Here is an 18,890-nt window from a genome sequence, read left to right on the forward strand (position 1 = left end):
AATAAGTGCCCATGAGTGATGGACTTAAAATAGAGAACCAGGTGCAGAGTTGACTGCAGGGACTTTTGCCTATGAAACTTTTATACTTCCAAATAGCAAAGAAGTATGCATATAAAGGAGTTCAGCAAATGTTTGTACATAGAAAAAAAAAAATACAAAGAAGGGTGGAAAAGCTGTAGCTTCAAAGAACCCAAGGCACTTGTACCTCTTCAGGCTGCATGGTTCAGATCACAAACTTGTCACCAAGTAGCCCAAACTTCCTCCTAGCTTGGCTGTTAGGCTTTAAAAGTTGCTTGACCCCTCTGATCCTCAAGTTCTACAAATCATGACTAGCTACTGGCACCTAATTCTAACACTTGTACTAAAAAGTGAAATACAAATGTTGTAGCCATGCGTTCCAGGAAGCAAACTCACTCAGAAGGACAAAGTTTGGGGCACGTGTTAAGCTTTATACTTATTAGGTGCTTTCTCTCTATTCCAGTCATCCTCGTTACTAAAACAGAGGGGTACTCAGATTGTGCCAGAAATTCCAGGAAAAGTCCAGCCTCTCCATGGGTAAAATTTCCTGGCATGACTGCTGTGATTAAAGAATCATGATAAGGGATTGCCAAAAGGCCCAGAATGTTCTCTGTGTCAGTCCCCAGAGTCCCACAACTTAGCTGAAAAAGTGGATGCTGCAAGGAAGCTATAGATAAGACAGAGTGTTGGTTCTTCCATCAACATCAGGATGGAGTTTTTATTATATATATATATATAAAAAAAAAGATAGGGCTGTCCAGAGTCTGGGAGCTTTGTGATATTGAACTCAAGAAAGGAGCCTGAAAAAGAAAAGAGCCTGGGGGTCTAGAATGTAATTAATCTGGAACCAGATAACAGGCTTTAGATAAAGTACCATAGCTTGTCCTTTGTGCTTTCTTTGATTTGTTTCTCTCATTTTTTTTCCTTTCTTTTCTTTCATTAACTTATGTTGTTATTTAGCAAAATTCTATTGGAAAAGTGCCAATCTGTCTCAGCTATTCCAAGGTGGTCCCGGGTTGTACCCGCAGATGACTATTCCAGGAGAAAGCAAGAATCAAAGCAATTGAGCCCCTAAGGGAAAGAAAACCAGAGTCAGAGTTTCCTAGCTTCTCCAGTCCTGGCGCCTTCTCTTCCATTGATCCTCCGGGCTAAAAACATGAAAACCCAGGGCCAATATCAGAAAGTCTTGACTTTTGGAAGTGTGTATTTTAGAAGTCTATGGTGCTGTCGCTCTCAAGTTCTCAAAGGAGAGCAAGCTCAGCCATTTGGTGGCATCCACAAGGAGGTTCCTTCTCTAGGTTCAACATTGCCTCCAGGTCCTGGAAAAGGGACTGGAAATCATAAGGTGGACAGGGATGAGCCTTTGGAAGGGTACCCTAAATGATTTAAGTGTGTTTTTGTTTTGTGAGGTATTTTGTGTTTTTTTTAACCCATGGAGCATTAGAGTGCTGTGGATTTGAATGGGAGATGGCAACAGCATATGCTGTGGGGTCAGGAAGTCCTAAAAGGCAATGGGAAGTGTTGAGGGATACAACAGGGAACCTTTGTAGGAATGACTCAGACCACAGCAAAGAAGACATTTGGCCACCTAATGCATAGATCCTACTGATTGGAAAAGACTCTGATGCTGGGAAAGATTGAGGGCAGGAGGAGAAGGGGGCGACAGAGGATGAGACGGTTGGACAACACCACCGACTCAATGGACATGAGTTTGAACCACTCCAGGGATGGTGGAGGACAGGGAAGCCTGGCGTGCTGCAGTCCATGGGGTTGCAAAGAGTCAGACAGGACTTGTTCAGTGACTGAACAAGAGCAAAGAGAGTGGGTTGGAGATGGTGGAGAATACAGGTTGGTGAAAAGGGCGATGACCAGGGTGAGAGGCCATGGGGTGTGAGAGATGTGGGCTGGTTTGAGAGAAACTCAGAGGTGTGGGAGATACAGGATCTCGTGCCTTTGGGGAGACTTGAAGTATAAAGGTAATGACTGGGTGGAGAGAGGTGTGATTCAGTGAGCAGACAGTATGGAGGGGAGGCAAGTTGGGGGAAGAGGGATGGTTGACAGGTTCGATTTTAGAAAAGTTGTGTTCCAGGTGCCTTTGGAAACATGCAGGTATGTTTCCGCATTAGAAAAGAGGTGGATGACCCAGAGCTTGAGAGATCTGGGCTAGAAATACCCTCTTCTGTGTCACCATCGGCTCAGAGCCCGGTCTGTCTTGTCTGAGGAGTCCAAACCCTGGCCCCAGGGGAAGAAGCAGGTTCCCTGAATCCTTCAGCTTGGGAGAAAACAGGTTTAGCCAGTCTCCGTCCAGGAGATCAGAGTCCAGGTCCAAATGTGCAACAGGCAGGGTGTGGGCAGAGAGCCACGCAAGTCACTGACCAGGACAGATGGTGAAGACAAGGGGGCATGCCCCAGGGCTGACCTGTCACAGGCAAAATTCTCAGCTAGGGAAAGAGAAGTCTGCTCTCAGGGTGAAAAAAGCGGCTGGGGTGGGAGGGTGGGAATGGAGGAAGAAAAGAACAGGAGGAGAAGGGAAGGGACACAGCCTGAAAAACAAATCTGTCTATTCCTACCTCACCCTCTTGCCTCTAAGATGGTATAGAGGGTTACACAGTGGTCCCCCCAAATATATGTCTACCTGGAACCAGAACCTGCAAATGTGACCCTATTTAGCAAAAGGGTATTTCCAAGTGAAATTAATGATCTGGAGATGAGGTCATCCTGAATTAGGGTTGGCCCTATATCCAACAACAAGTGTCCTTGTGTGAAACAGAAGGCGGGAACAGAATGAAAAGGAGAAGGCATGGGAAGGTGGAGGCCAAGATGAGTGTTACGAGCTACAAACCAAAACAATGCCAAAGACTCACCAGATACTGGGGAAGAAGCATGGAACAGATTTTCCATCAAAGCCCCCAGAAGAACCAAGTTTGCTGGCACCTTTATTTCTGGCTTCTGGCCTTCAGAACTATGAGACAATACATTACTGTTGTTTGAAGCCACCCAAGTTGTGGTAATTAGTTACGGCAGCCCTAGGAAATTCATGCAGATGGTAACCACCCCTTGATTTTAAGTAAACATAGATTCAGCCAGAAAACACTGAGCACTATATGCAGAGATTAAAGGACATGGAAGCTGAATAAAAGAATAAAAGAGGGGGCTTTTCTGGTGGCTCAGTGGTAAAGAATCCACCTGCCAATGCAGGAGACACAGGTTCCATCCCCGAGAAACCAGGATAATTCCACATGCCACGGGCCAACTAAGCCCGCGCGCCACAAATATTAAGTCTGTGCTCTAGAGCCCAGGAGCCACAACTACTGAGCCCATGGGCCTCAACAGCTGAGGCCCGTGTGCCCAAGAGCCAGTGCTTTGCAACCAGGGAGGCCACCGCAAGGGGAAACCTGAGCTCCATGGCTAGGGAGTGGCTCCCGCTTGCCACAACTAGAGAGAAGCCTGTGCAGTAGCAAAGACCCAAAACACTAAAAAATAAGTAAATAAAATAAATTTTAAAATATGTTTTTTAAAAAAGAGTTACACAGAGAGAAGGGGCCCAACACCACTCCACTTAAGTCCTGCTCAAGTCCTTTAGACATCGTTGGCTTAGTGCTAACAGAAAAGAACACCCAGATGCTATGCCCTTCAGCTATCGGTAGAATAATCCTCATCCCCCTCCATTCTTCCTTCCCCGGCACACCTGTAGAGTATCACACATTCCCATGAGCAATAGCAGATTACCAAGAAGGTAATACACAAATTCACCCCTCCATTCCTTTGTCAGGAAGCGCTCTGGCTCCTCAGATCCCAATCAATGCTTCTAGGGTGGGGAGTAGGGTAGGGGCTTTCAAGAATATAATCTTGTCTACAAAAATGCCCTTTTCATTCACCAAATAAGTAATGAGCATTGGTAAAGGAATTGAGGACACATCAGTGAAGGAGATAGACAGAACACCTGCCCCCTGGAGCTTATATTCTTGTGGAGAAGACAGAGAATGACCAAATATGATAAATCCATCAAAAGATGTGCTAGTATACAATGATAAAAGCACAAAAAGTAAATCAGATGCTCACTTCGGCAGCACATATACTAAAATTGGAATGATACAGAGAAGATTAGCATGGCCCCTGGGCAAGGATGACATGCAAATTCATGACGTGTTCCATATTTTTAAGCTGAACCAACTTGATTGGAGTCACTGTCCATACATAGGGCTTGTTTTCCAAAGAAAAATATTGTTTAGAGTAGCAAAATTATAAGTCTGCTCAGGCATGTTGTAAAGCCACTGGAAAAGTAACTTGGAGCAAGTTTTGTGAATGGAAATGTAGTGCTCAAGTCACATTCTGCTTCAAAAAGTTGTAACAAATACAGATGAATTAAAAGAAAAAAAAAAAAGTAAATCAGGATAGGGAAACCAAAAATGATGATGGTGGTTAGAGAAGACCTTGGATGTAAGAACTCAAAAGAGACCTAATGATAGAATGGAGTGAGCTGCTGGGACATGTGGGGAGCAACATGCCAGGACAAGGGAAGAGCAAATGCAAATTCCACAAAGCAAGACTCAGCCTGACCTGATTGTGACCTAGGAAGACCAGTGTGGGTAGGAGATGAGGTCAGGGAAGTGAGCAGGGTCCAACCATGTAAAGCCTGGAAGGCCCTGATAAAGTGTTTGAATTTTGTCCTAAGCATACTGGGAAGGCTTTTGAGAAATGGAGTATTTCCTGCCCTATCAGTAAGCAAAGGATGTCACAGTCATCAGCAATTGCAGCCACCATGGAAGGTAAGCTGGTGAACCCTGAAGGAACTCAGGAAGAAAATACCTGCCATCTAGCAGCTACAAGCTGAAGAATTGATGCTTTTGAACTGTGGTGTTGGAGAAGACTCTTGAGAGTCCCTTGTACTGCAAGGAGATCCAACCAGTCCATTCTAAAGGAGATCAATCCTGGGTGTTCATTGGGAGGACTGATGCTGAGGCTGAAACTGCAATACTTTGGCCACCTCATGCAACGAGTTGACTCACTGGAAAAGACTCTGATGCTGGGAAAGGTTGGGGGCGCGAGGAGAAGGGGACGACAGAGAATGAGATGGCTGGATGGCATCACTGACTCTGTGGACATGAGTTTGAGTGAACTCCGGGAGTTGGTGATGGACAGGGAGGCCTGGTGTGCTGTGATTCATGGGGTCGCGGAGAGTCAGACACGACTGAGCGACTGAACTGAACTGAACTGAACTGAGCAGCTACAAGACTGTAGGCACTCCCTAAGGCGAACCCTGAAAAACACAGAATACGGGCCGCAGATAGCTGAGGTACATATCAAAGGAATGATTTCAGTAAGCCCAGACTCCCGCATCTTCCCATACAGAGAAAAGCACTTAATTCCTTAACTTGGGATATCAGGTTTTCTTTAATTAACAATACTGTTTTGATGTTCAGACTATCTGCCCTTTGTTGCAACACTTCTCTATAACAATCCGGCTCCTCCTTCCGCCTCCTCAGAGTTTTCTCAGGGTCACTTGAGATGCTGTCTCCTGGGACTGAAGTCCTAAAAGTTCCCCTGAAGAAAGCATCACTCACAACTTTTATGTTATGAATAATTTTTAAGTCAACTCTTTCAACACAGAGTGACAGGAATCTGATTGACGTTTTTAAAAGATCACCTGGAACATGAAGAACACAAAATAGAAAGGGGCCAGTCTTGACTTCCAATTCAGAAAAGCATGACTGGGGACTTCCCTGGTGGTCCAGTGGTTACCACTCTGCACTTCCACTGCAGGGGGCACAGGTTAATCCCTGGTCAAGGAACTAAGATCCCACAGCTTCAAAACAAAAAAAAAAAAACCAAAGCAGCTTGACTGTGTTCTCTGGAGGCATCCAACCTCCTCCGAGCACTAGGGATTCAAAACTCACCAATCTGAAGTTTATGTGATGGAAAACCAAAATTCCTCCTGTATTTCATTTGATGTGATAGTGAAAGAGACCCCTTCCAACTCAAACTGCAGTTCTGGGAACTGTGCTAATTAATGGCTGTGAGAGAAATGACAATATACACTGGCTACCTTTTTAAATCCTCTTCCAAATCATATTGGACAGCATCCAATCATGCAGGCTATAGTTGGTTCCCCTCATGCCTGATACTGTGCCTGAGGTTTTCCTAGGCCATTCTCCTTTCTTTCAGCTGAACTCCATCTGGGTCACGGGGAACATGTGAATTCCATGAATATGAGCCACTTACTGCATTTTTTTTCATCCTAAATAAAGTGTCTTGATTATAAGTGATGCCATATATAAAACATCATGATTGAAACAAAGCCTCCTGAAAGTTTATACACACACACACAAACTCACACTCCACTGTGGAGAGTGGAAACACAGAGACTTGTTTCGAGGCTAACATCCTTCAATACAGAGGTAGGGAGCTAGGAAAACAGTCTGAGAAGCCCAGGTTCCAGGACCCATGTGATAAACAGTGGGGACCAATTGTGATAAACCACAGCAACCAATCGATCACTGGGTTTGACAATATGGTGGTCTTCAGAGACCAACTCCCTTGCTGTCTTCTCTTTTGGTAGTTCCTGACTGTCCAAATCCGAGGCAGTTTGAAACAAATTAGTAGGGTCTGGCCTTAGATATCCTACAGCATGGATGGCTCCAAAGAGCAGAGAAGGGGCTCGTGAATCCTCCAGACTGAAGGATGAACACTATAATTTGCTCCTTTCATCAGTGCCTTTTATCTTTATCCATAGGTTTGAAGCTGCTGCCCTTTCTACGAGAGACTGAGGGAAGTTTATTTGCAGTCTTGATTTCAAAAAGGACAGAAAATGTTGGAGGGCCCAAAGTGAAACTTTGAACTCCTGGATAAATAAATGGTTGCTTATGTTTCCTTTTATCTCTGTGAAGTTTTGGAGAATAAACCATGAGCAGTTCAGAGCTGCCCCAAGGAGTTTCTTTTACAAAGCCAGGCCAGGACCATATTATTAGTGGCAACTAATGCAATGTTTCCCATTTAATTGCACCAATCAGAGCATTGAAGACTTGGCTTCAAATAGAGGCCACCTGGAGGCAACTTAACCTTTTTGAAGTTTTGGTAAAGGTTGCCCAGAAACTGTCCAGTCAAATCCCATCACTGGCTGCTTCCTGCAAGAGGAGATGAAATGTCCATCCCTGAAAGTCCTAACTCCCTTCCACCCTCCCACAGGCTTCTAATTTGGTGGGTGAAATTTGGACTGTATTCACGGAATAGATGGTGAAGAGGGTGGAGCCCTCCTCCCAGTTAGGAGTCAGAATTCTGAAAGTGAACGGGAGAGAGAAGGTTCCAGCATTTCGCTGTCTTCTTCCTGTGTCCTTAAACCTGGCTGCCTCCTCCTGTCAGGTGTCCCCAGTCTCTTCTCCACATTCACACAGAACCAAGGCTGTACCCTTTCTATTGGTGGCCTGAAGTCTCTCACCAAGTAAGAGCCACTTCAAAGGCAGAGAGTCTGAGGACTGTGTGACTGTGGTGTTCCCACGTCTTCTCACTTGTCCCACTCTCCCCACCAACACACACCTCTGCACACCCCCACGAAGTCCCTCAGATCTGGGCTGGAGTGGGGACTGCTTGCCCATCACAATCATTGCCTCCAGAAGGAGATTTGAGGTGAAGCCTTCAAAGTTCTATACCGACTTCTCCATGGTAGCCAGCTTCTCCTAAAGCAGCTGCAGCCGAGGGCAGGCCCTGAGATGTGAGGGATGGAGCAATTCCCAGCCAGTGGCATGTTGCTGGGATCTGATGCATTATTTATGATGATAGTGTCAGCGTGGCTTCCAGGCACCAGGGAAAATGGAAAAGGCACTTGGGCCTGTGCTGATGAAACTAAATATTTAAACAGGAATCATGAGTTGAGGTAAAATCCATTTTTCTTCAGTAAAGCAGCTGCTGCTGCTGCTGCTAAGTCACTTCAGTTGTGTCCAACTCTGTGTGACCCCATAGACGGAAGCCCACCAGGCTCCCCTGTCCCTGGGATTCTCCAGGCAAGAACACTGGAGTAGGTTGCCATTTCCTTCTCCAATGTGTGAAAGTGAAAAGTGAAAGTGAAGTCGCTCAGTCGTGTCCGACCCTTAGCGACCCCACGGACTGCAGCCTACCAGGCTCCTCCATCCATGGGATTTTCTAGGCAAGAGTAGTGGAGTGGCTTGCCATTGCCTTCTCTGCAGTAAAGCAGAGAGGGCCACAAATAACTTCAAGGTTGAGCAGCTGGTGAACACCAGATCATAGGGGAAGGCTGGGGGCTCCTGGTCCATAGCTTTCCTCTACTCTCAGATCCCAGTTCCTCTCCAGGGCAGATGTAAAGGGTTGGCAAGGCACTTCGGAGTTGAAGAAGGAAAGGGGAGTTGGAGGAGCAGAGGAATTTATTCAGAGTCATGGTCACCCTATTATGGCTCTGTGGAAATGAAATTTGGAGACACCCGAACAAGGTCCAACCGGACGCATTCCTCTGTATCGTTTTTGTCCATTTCCCTGTCTCCTGAGATCTGGGCTACCGCATCTGCCCAGGTGATCGCATTCACCTTCTGATTAGCTGGAAGAAGGATGATGGGATGCTGGGCAACCGTGAACCAACCCTCTTGTCTTGATTTTTCTTACCCCACCTGAGACAGTCCCAGTTAGGAAGCCATCCTCCACCCACTGCAAACAAACCCAGAGGACACCCTATACAGAAAGGAACACAGGGGAGTAGGGCTCTCCATTAAAAAAAATTTTTTTTTTGGCTACACTGAGTCTTAGTTGTAGCATGCTGGAGCTTGAGTTTCAGCATGGAAACTCCTAGCTGAGGCATGTGGGATATAGTTGCATAAACAGGGATCAAACCCTGGCCCCCTGCATTGAGAGCAGCTAGTCTTAGCCACTGAACTATCAGGGAAGTCCTAGGGCCCTTCATTTTTGATATGCAGAAATCTCCAACTATGAGGAAAGACAAGGTCTCCAAAGGTAATTTCCTGGTGGAAAGAAACAGTTGTGGTTTGGCCTGGCTCCTTCTGGGTTTTCCCCTCTTGGTGGGATCCTTCACTTGTATTTCCACAGCAGTCACTGTTCCTGGTCCCCAGGGATATGCTTTTTCCCAGTCCCTGCATGAACAAACACCTTTGTCTTCCTTTTGTCTAAAGACAGCTGAGACAGGCTGACATTTTCAAAATTAACTTTTATAAGAACTTAGGAAATAAAAGGAAGTAATTTCAAAAAGTACAAAGGCAGAAGTTCAATTCAGTTCAACGTTTATTGAGATCCTGTGTTTAGCTGATACTCTGGATTATCTTAATAGATGAAATGGATTTCTGATCCTCAAGGAGTTCACTGTCCAATGGAAGAAGCAAGCAATTCGAGTATGATGAGTTGTAATCTAATAAAATAAAAGCCATAATTGCCCAGAGTTGGTAGCAATTAATATGCCCTGCTGTAAGGGCAGGGCTGGTCAGAGAAGACTTTGAGAGAAGGTGCTATTTCATCTGAAGCATCAGTTAAATATAAAATCTTTGCCTGGTAAAGAGTCAGAAAGGACATTCCAGACAGAGGGAAGAATATATAGAAAGGACATCTGAGAATCAACTGGGAACTTGGTTCAAAGCCAGATTGCAAAGGCCTTACATGCCAGGCTAAGTAGTTTGACCTAATCCTATAGGACCTAGAAGCAATGGGACCCTAACACAGTTACATTTATATTTAGTTAGAAGGATAATAGTGGCTAAAGTTGAATAAACAGCTTTTTTAAAAAAAAAATTTTTTTGGCCACACCACTGGACTTGGAGGATCTTAGTTCCCGGATCAGAGGTTCCCCGAGCCTGTGCCACCTGCAGTGGAAGCGAGAGAGTGCAAACCATTGGACCGCCAGGGAATTCCCAATAAGTTGGCATTTTAGCTTTTGTAAGAGTTTCCTGTGAGTTAGCTTAGCATAAACACATAAAGTTTCTGGGCCTCCAGAGCTGAAAATAGAGATGGGCCGCCATGTCCCCGGTAAAACTTATCTTTAAATTCAACAGAGAGTAGTGTTTTAAGAGACAAAGGGTAAATTAAAGCTCACTGTCTGAGTTCCTTTTTTTTTTTTAAATAACTTTGGTATTATGGACTGAATAATCTTTGTCCCTACAAAAGTCCTATGTTGAAATCGTAACCCACAATGTGATGATGTTAAGAGGTGGGGGCTCTCAGGAAGATACTTAGGTCATGGCATTATAAAAGAGAACTCAGAGAGCTCTCTAGCCCTCTGCCTGCCATGCGAGACTACAAGTCTGCAATGCAGAAGAGGATCCTCACCAGACCCTGATCTTACTGGCACCCTGATCTCAGGCTTCCAGCCGCCACAACTGTGAGAGATAAATTTCAGTTGTTTATAAGCTTCCAGTCTATGGTATTCACTTATAGCAGCACAAACTGTCTAAGAAAATTGGGGGGCAGTGGGAGGGGAGTTGGATATAACAATGCCAAAACTTACCTATGGAGGAGGAGAGAGAGAGGGGCTTCCCTGGTGGCTCAGTGGTAAACCGCCTGCCAATGCAGGGCACACGGGTTCTGTCTCTGAGTCAGGAAGATCCCACATGCCCTGGGGCAAGGAAGCCCATGTGGGTCACAACTATTGAGCCCACACATCCTAGAGGCCAGACTCAGCAACAAGAAAAGCCATCACAGCGAGAAGCCCCAGCCCTGCAATGAAGAGTAGCCCCTGCTTGCCACAACTCGAGAAAAGCCCCCTCACAGCAACAAAGACTCAGCACAGTCAATAAATAAATAAATTTTTTAAAAAGAAAGAAAATTTGGAAAGGTGAAAACAACTCAGATATGAGGAGAAATGGTATTATTGCCTGAGGACCCTTCCTATATGTTGGCTCCCACTTCAAAAATCCCAGTTGTCTAATGTCTTAGGGGTCATGGACTATGAAGTCCCCTGTGCCCTTGAGAATTCTTGTCAGGAAGAAGCAGATGAAGGTTTGGGAGCTCCTGTGGGAAACTCAGGCCTGTGAGACTTTCAACGACAGGAACTTGGAGATGTTTAGAAACCAGGAATCATGCAAATTTGAGAAACGTGAAGACTGAGTCTGCCCAGGCCTTTGGAAGATTAACTGAAGAGATAACAGACGGCAAATTATAACAGGTTTTTTAAAAGTAAATATTAAGCAACTTGAAAAGAAATGTTGGCTAAGGACTGACCAGAATTTATACTAGTCCCAAGGATATGGCCCTGTGTTCCCTTGGCCATCTCTCTTTGGGTACTAAAGATAGAAGAATTTGCGCCTCCAAGGGAGAGGCACCCTGATCCTCTTTCCTGAATCAGGTATAGAAACACACATTTTAAAATTTATTTGTTCACAGAGACAAGGTTGGACATTTCCAAAATAATTTAAATGTCTAAAAAATTTAGTAAAATACCCACTCCAGCCCCACCAAAAAAAAAGCTAAGAAATGTATTAAGTGAAAAAAAGCAAGCTAGATTAAAATACATATGGTACAATTGCATTTTTGTTGTTGTTGTTTAATCATTAAGTCATGTCTAACTCTTTTGCAACCCCATGGACTATATAGCCCGCTAGGCTCCCCTGTCCATGGGATTTCCCAGGCAAGAATTCTGGAGTGGGTTGCCATTTCCTTCTTCAGGGGATCTTCCCTACCCAGGGATTGAACCCTGGTCTCCTGAATTGATAGGAGGATTCTTTACCACTGACCCAGCAGAGAAGCCCACAATTGCATTTAGGAAAAACAAAAAATTACATATATGCAGTATAAATATATAGACACATAAGTGTATAGAAGATTGGATAGAAGATCTGCAACTAACAGTAGTTATATCTGGGGACAGAGAGTGGGAGGCATGTGAAAAACAACTAAATTGTCATCTGTGTACTTCCATACTGTTAGAAGTATATGACAATATGAATGCATAACATTTTCATCAAAAACTTTTTTTTTTTTAGTTCTACCAGTTTATTGCTACCAACCTATCTCCCTCCACCCTCATGCATGCCTGCTCAGTCATGTAACCCCATGGACTGCAGCAGCCCAGGCTCCTCTGTCCATGGATTTTTCTAGGCAAGAATACTGGATTGGGTTGCTATTTCCTTCTCCAGGCATCAAAAACATTTTAAATTTTATTTATTTATTTATTATTATTTTTTAGCTTCAGGATCCCTAACAAGGGATCAAACCCATGCCCCGTGCATTAGAAGCATGGGTTCTTAACCAGTGGACTGCCAGTGAATGTACTCCCAAATACAGTTTGTTTAAATTAATGAAAAATTTTAAAAAGCAAAGATATAGACAGAAAATTATATAGTAACACTTTCTGAAACCAAGTTGATTATTCACTTCTCTTGGGTATCCATCCAGCCTGCACCCCTATTCCTTGCATCAAATCAATTTTCATTTATTTTCCTTAAATTAACTTAGTTTACACAAACAAACAAAAAACCCAACAAAAAAACAATAAAAACTACTATATCTAAGATGATACCAGTTCATGAGTGCCTGTGTGCACTGGGTTAGGACAAAACTTTATTCTTCTGTGGAGACTACAGGGAACCACCGAAAGATTTTAAGCAAGGATGAGTGCCAGGCATTTTGAAAATATGTCTCAGAACCAGTAAAGGAAGACCTATCTGAGAAGGACCGGACTGAAGCAAGGAGTCCAGTTACAAAAAGCTTTACCAATAATCCAAGTGAAAGATGGTTTTAAGACAGGCTTCTTCATTTTCTGCCCTAAACTCGCCGATTGACTTAGATTCACTCGCATTCTGAATTATTTATTAATTTACCCAAGAGACAGAAGGAAAGAATAACTGAATCCCTATAATGGTTTTAAGAATTCACAGTATCCTATCAAGGTATGGGTGTGCATAAAAGTAACCTTCTCTGGTTCTTCAGTCTCCCCACATTCGAGTCTAGGCTCCTCGGCACAGTATTTGAGGCTAGCCCTCTGCAACCTGGCCCTAACTCTTCCTTCTTGGTCTCAAATCCTCCCCCTTTCCCCGTGTACTCCACCAACTTGGAGCTACCCGCAGCTGCTTGAGCAGGGCAACATTCAGTCTTGGCCTCAGCCTCTGTATCTGTGTTTCCATGATCTGACCTTCCTTCCTTCTATTCTACTGGGCAAACTTCTTAACTTAAACATAAGTGTCTCCCTAGAGCAGTAACACCACCAACACACTGCTCTATTATGACCCCGTGGTTATCTGGGCCTGTTTCTGTCACTGCACCAATATTCTCCAGTGGCTGATTATCAGAAGCACATGGCAGTCTGTTTCTTGTTGTTGTGCTTTTAAATTTATTTTATTGAAGTATAGTTAATTTATGATGTTGTGTTAATTTCTGCTGTACAGTAAAGTGACAAAGTTATATATATCAGTTCAGTTCAGTTGCTCAGTTGTGTCCGACTCTTTGTGATAAGTTATACATATATATACATTCTTTTTCACATTCTTTTCCACTATGGTTTATTACAGAATATTGAACATAGTTGCCTGTGCTACATAGTAGGATCTTGTTGTTTATAGTAGTTTGCATCTTCCAATCCCCAATTTCTAATCCATCCCTCACTCACCTCCCTCCCTCTTGGCAACCACGAGTCTATTCTCCATGTCTGTGAGTCTGTTCCTCTCTGTAGATAAATTCATTTGTGTCATAGTTTAGATTCCACATTTAAGTAGTAGTATATAGTATTAGTCTTTCTGACTTACTTCACTTAGTATGCAAATCTCTAAGTCCATCCAAATTGCAGAAAATGGCATTATTTCATTCTTTTTTACGGCTGAGTAGTATTCCAGTGTCCTTTTATCTGTCCATGGGCATTTAGGTTGTTTCCATGTCTCGGTTATTGTAAAAAGCACTGCTATGAACAAAGCGGTGCATATATCTTTTTGAATTAGAGTTTCTTCTAGATACATGCCTGAGGAGTAGGAATTGATGGATCATATGGCAACTCTGGTTTTAGTTTTATGAGGAGCCTCCCTACTGTGTTCCACAGTGGTTGAACTATTTTACATTCCCTCCAACAATGTAGGAGGTTTCCCTTTTCTCCACACCTCTCCAGCATTTGTTATTTGTAGATTTTTTAATGATGGCCATTTTGACTAGACTTTCAGAGCCCACCCAGAACTACAAAATCTGATTCTCTGGGGGAGGGGCCAGAGAATCTGTATTTTTTTTTACAGTCCTCCATTGACTGTAGTCATCACCAAGAAGAGTGTGTGTGTGTGTGTGTGTGTGCGCGCGCGCGCATGCGCGCACGGGGTGGGGGGGCGCGGGGTCCTCCATAGCTCATAAAACTGTCAACTGAAAAAAATGCACAAACTAAAAGTTGAAAATTATGTCTAATGTGGTAGATAAAACTTAAGACCAAAATGCAGGCTCTCAGTGGACAGAACACAACATTGTGAAGCCTCCTAGACTGACCCCACTGGCTCCCATATCACCTTGTTCCAACTTGTGTACAGCTCTTGCCCTGGGATCCATGTGACATGTGTCCCATTCTGCCATATTGTATACTTATTTGTCTACATGTCGCACCAGATCACATTTCTGTCTCCAGTCTTTTTCTTCTTTCCTTTTTTTCCCCCCTATTTTGTTAGTTGGCTCCACAGATGCCTCTTCACTTGTTTCCCATCCAAATGTGAGCCTTTGACAGCAGGGAACCCATCAGGTACCACAGATTCCATGTACATGGATGCTTGAGGAAGATTTCCAATATGCAAAAGGAATAAAAGCAGGAAAAAATTTCTAGCGTGCAGTACATGTGAGAAACTACAAACAATTATTTTCAAGTCTGTTTGGTTTGACTAGGAAAATAACCTGATCGACAATCTGGTTGCCAGGCTGGATCGTTGGTAGAAGCCACCCCTAGAACTGATTACATCCATGTGTGCTCTGATGTGTCCCACTCTTAGTCACCCAGACAGAGGAGTGCATTCTAATTCTGGGCCCTGGACTGCCAAAGACTTTGACCCAGAGTGGGGCCAGGCCACACCCTCCACTAATCTCCCCAAAGCCTTTGTTTGAGTGAAGCCACTGATGAAGCCTATCACAATGGAGGCAAGCAAGGTGCCCTTCCATTACCATTTACATTGAAGTGCCCAAAGCAATCACCAGGCGCCTCTATTGTCTTTGCTATTAGTTGAAGTTAATTTTTTCTTTTTTTTTTTAAATTAAGGCCCTTCTTCTCTCCCTCCCTTCCCCCAACCAGGCTATATACAGAATGAATTTCCAAAACACCCTAGCGGAAATGGCTTCTTTTAAGTACTACTATTATCACTGTGATTAGCATTATACTGAGCCCTTGCTTTTCACATCTTGGAATCTCTCTGGGAATGTAAGTTCAAGATTTCCTGCTTAAAAGAATTTAAAAAACCAGAATTTCCAGTTTGAAAGTATTTCCAAAGGCATAGAAGCCTCAGGCAGAAGCTGGGTCTGGGATCTCAACCCCGCCCACCTCTGACCTGGGGAAGCTGGACCCTCTGGGCTGTCAATTTCCTATCTGTAAGTTCTCTCCTTGGATTCCATACTTCTGAGCATCATGCAGTCTATGGAAAACAGTTTAACAACTTCGCGTGCATGTGTTCGTGCTAAGTTGCTTCAGTCGTGTCCGGCTCTTTGCCACCCTATGGACTGTAGCCTGCCAGGCTGCTCTGTCCAGGGTTTCTCCAGGCAAGAATACTGGAGTGGGTTGCCAGACCCTCCTCCAGGGGATCTTCCTGACCCTGCGATCACCCGCGTGGGGAGACCCCATTAGTTTTAGAGTCCAATGCCTTAATCACTCAGCCATCACTGCTCTTAACAACTTTAAACCCTCTGAAAAATCTGCCAAGCACAAAACCACAAGCTTGACACATTTTATCTAAGGAGGGAGGAATTATATTATACTCTTATCTTACATGTAGGAAACTGGATTTCTCCTTGACACTCCTCCGCAGGCACAACTGTTCCCTCTGCCCCTCCATCTTTTATTAACTCCAATTCATTGATTCTGTCTGGGAATCCTCGCTCTCCTCTCCATCCCAGAAACTTGTCCTTCAAAGCCCTAGTTCTCATCTCACCCAGAGCATTTCTTTTTGGAATTAAGGACAAAGACTTTCATTTTCTTAGTTCCTTGTGCCTCTCCAGAGGGATCTCTTTGTCCCACAGATTTCTGGAAGCCTCCCTAGTATGCGCCACTGCCTCTGATAAAGTTTAGCTGGGCTAGAACAATCACCATTCACTTGCCTCCATCCCCCACTGCTACTCTACAAAGACTCTACATTCTGAAAGCTTCCTTATGTTGCTTGCACCTTAGTATCTGATGCTGATCATCTCCCCTTTGACTCCACCTGGTAATTCCTGCTCTGGCTTTACAAGTACTTCTTGCCCAATCACAAAGGCTGATGGTTGTTCCTCCTCTGGGTCCCTTAGCACTAGTGCATAGCTCCATGATGGCACATTAAATGTCTGTTCGTTACCCTGGAATACATTGGGTTAGCCAAAAAGTTAATTTGAGTTGTTCCATAATTGTGCAAAAAACCCAAACAATCTTTTTGGCCAACCCAATATATTCTGGTATCTAGGTTGGAAAACGCTTGGTTTGGGAAGGATGAGAAATTGACATTAATAGGGTATAAGGAGTAGGTGAGATATGATGCCTGGCGCATACAGTAGATGAAGCTGGATAAACAAAAGCTTTCCAGGTGGCTCAGTGGTAAAGAACCCACCTGCCAATGCAGGAGACAAGGGTTTGATCTCTGGGTTGAGAAGATCCCCTGGAGAAGGAAATGGCAACCCACTCCAGTATTCTTGCCTGGAAAATCCCATGGACACAGGAGCCTGGTAGGCTACAGTCCATGGTATAATAGGAGGGAAAGGAGCAAGGTACAATTTTATAGCCCAAGAATACCACATAAACTGATTGAAATCAAATGGGTCTAAGATGGCATAAAAGTTGACACTAGATCTTGATCCTCAATCAGGAAGCTAAATGACATACCCAGAAGCGCCATGACAGCTCCAGTCAGTTCAGTTCAGTCACTCAGTCAAGTCCGACACTATGCGACCCCATGGACTGAAGCACACCAGGCCTGTCCTTCATCAACTCCCAGAGTCTACTCAAACTCATGCCCATTGAGTCGGTGATGCCATCCAACCATCTCATCCTCTGTCGTCCCCTTCTCCTCCCGCCTTCAATCTTTCCCAGCATCAGGGTCTTTTCAAATGAGTCAGCTTTTCGCATCAGGTGGCCAAAGTATTGGAGTTTCAGCTTTAGCATCAGTCCTTCCAATGAATATTCAGAACTGATCTCCTTTAGGATGGGCTGGTTGGATCTCCTTGCTGTCTAAGGGACTCTCAAGAGTCTTCCCCAACACCACAGTTCAAAAGCATCATTCTTTGGCGCTCAGCTTTTTTTATAGTCCAACTCTCACATCCATACATGACTATTGGAAAAACCATAGCCTAGACTAGACGGACCTTTGTTGGCAAAGTAACGTCTCTGCTTTTTAATATGCTCTCTAAGTTGGTCAAAACTTTCCTTCCAAGGAGGAAGCGTCTTTTAATTTCATGGCTGCAGTCACCATCTGCAGTGATTTTGGAGCCCAAAAATAAAGTCTGTCACTGTTCCCACTGTTTCCCCATCTATTTCCCATGAAGTGATGGCACCAGATGCCATGATCTTAGTTTTATGAGTGTTGAGCCTTAAGCTAATTTTTTCACTCTCCTCTTTCACTTTTATCAAGAGGCTCTTTAGTTCTTCGCTTTTTGCCATAAGGGTGGTGTCATCTGCATATCTGTGGTTATTGATATTTCTCCCAGCAATCCTGATTGCAGTTTGTGCTTCATCCAGCCCAGCGTTCCTCCTGATGTACTCTGCATATAGGTTAAATAAGCAGGGTGACAATATACAGCCTTGACGTACTCCTTTTCCTATTTGGAACCAGTCTGTTGTTCCATGTCCAGTTCTAACTGTTGCTTCCTGACCTGCATACAGATTTCTCAAGAGGCAGGTCAGGTGGTCTGGTATTCCCATCTCTTTCAGAATTTTCCACAGTTTATTGTGATCCACACAGTCAAAGGCTTTGGCATAGCCAATAAAGCAGAAATAGATGCTATTCTGGAACTCTCTTGCTTTTTCGATGATCCAGCGGATGTTGGCAATTTGATCTCTGGTTCCTCTGCCCACACTCTATCTGTGGAGTGTGCTTTCCCCTGAATCTAAAGAAATCCACTTCTTACCTATCACTTTGTCTCTCACTGAATTCTTTCTGCGATGAGACATCAAGAACCTGAGCTCCATTAGGTCCTGAAACCAGGTCCTGTGGATTTTGATTGGGTTCAAGTCCCAGCTACATGGGTTCAAACCCCAATCTGTGGTAAACAGTTTCAAGGGTTTGCAAAGAGTTAGACATGACTGAGAAACTAAGGACACATACAAAGAGAAAATCTTAAGAGCTTTGATTGTTAAGAAACTTTGGGTTTCACTCTGTAGGTGATCATGTTCTTAGGAAGGGGGCAATAACGCCCATGTTTTTAGTGAGATGCACTGGACCACAGAGAGGGAGAGAAAGTAAGAAAGTTAATGAAACGGCCACGGCAACTGTCCAGACAAGATATAAGAGTGCTTAACGGGGCCAGATGCAGAGGACACAGGAAGGTTTCCAGCTTGGCAGTAGTTATTATACAAGAAATGCTGCTGAGAGACTTCCCTGGTACCCCAGAATCTGTCCTTCCACTGCAGGGGGCATAGGTTTGATCCCTGGTCAGGGAACTAAAATCCTGCCTGCGGTGTAATGTTGAAATAGGAGGGAAGGGGCAAAGTGCAAACTTGAAGAGAATGACACAGCCCAGGGACATGACATAAACTGATTAGAACCAATTAGTCCAACAAGGTCAACATCCACTATATCTTG

The 18,890-nt window shown here is 44.1% G+C and overlaps 1 protein-coding gene and 1 non-coding gene across 6 annotated transcripts in view; one reads left to right on the forward strand and one right to left on the reverse strand.

Moving 5' to 3' along the window:
• The window catches only part of MTA3 (metastasis associated 1 family member 3), a 222,724-nt gene that overhangs the window by 173,797 nt on the left and 30,037 nt on the right, over positions 1-18,890 (reverse strand). The gene's annotated exons all lie outside the window — the stretch shown is intronic.
• LOC129540167 (U6 spliceosomal RNA) lies at positions 4,073-4,179 on the forward strand. Its single transcript, XR_008682618.2, has one exon. It is a non-coding gene; the product is annotated as a U6 spliceosomal RNA (small nuclear RNA).

The sequence above is a fragment of the Moschus berezovskii genome, chromosome 11 (genome assembly GCF_049115385.1).
Source record: "Moschus berezovskii isolate FMDL1 chromosome 11, NW_MosBer_1.0, whole genome shotgun sequence".
Taxonomy (NCBI): domain Eukaryota; kingdom Metazoa; phylum Chordata; class Mammalia; order Artiodactyla; family Moschidae; genus Moschus; species Moschus berezovskii.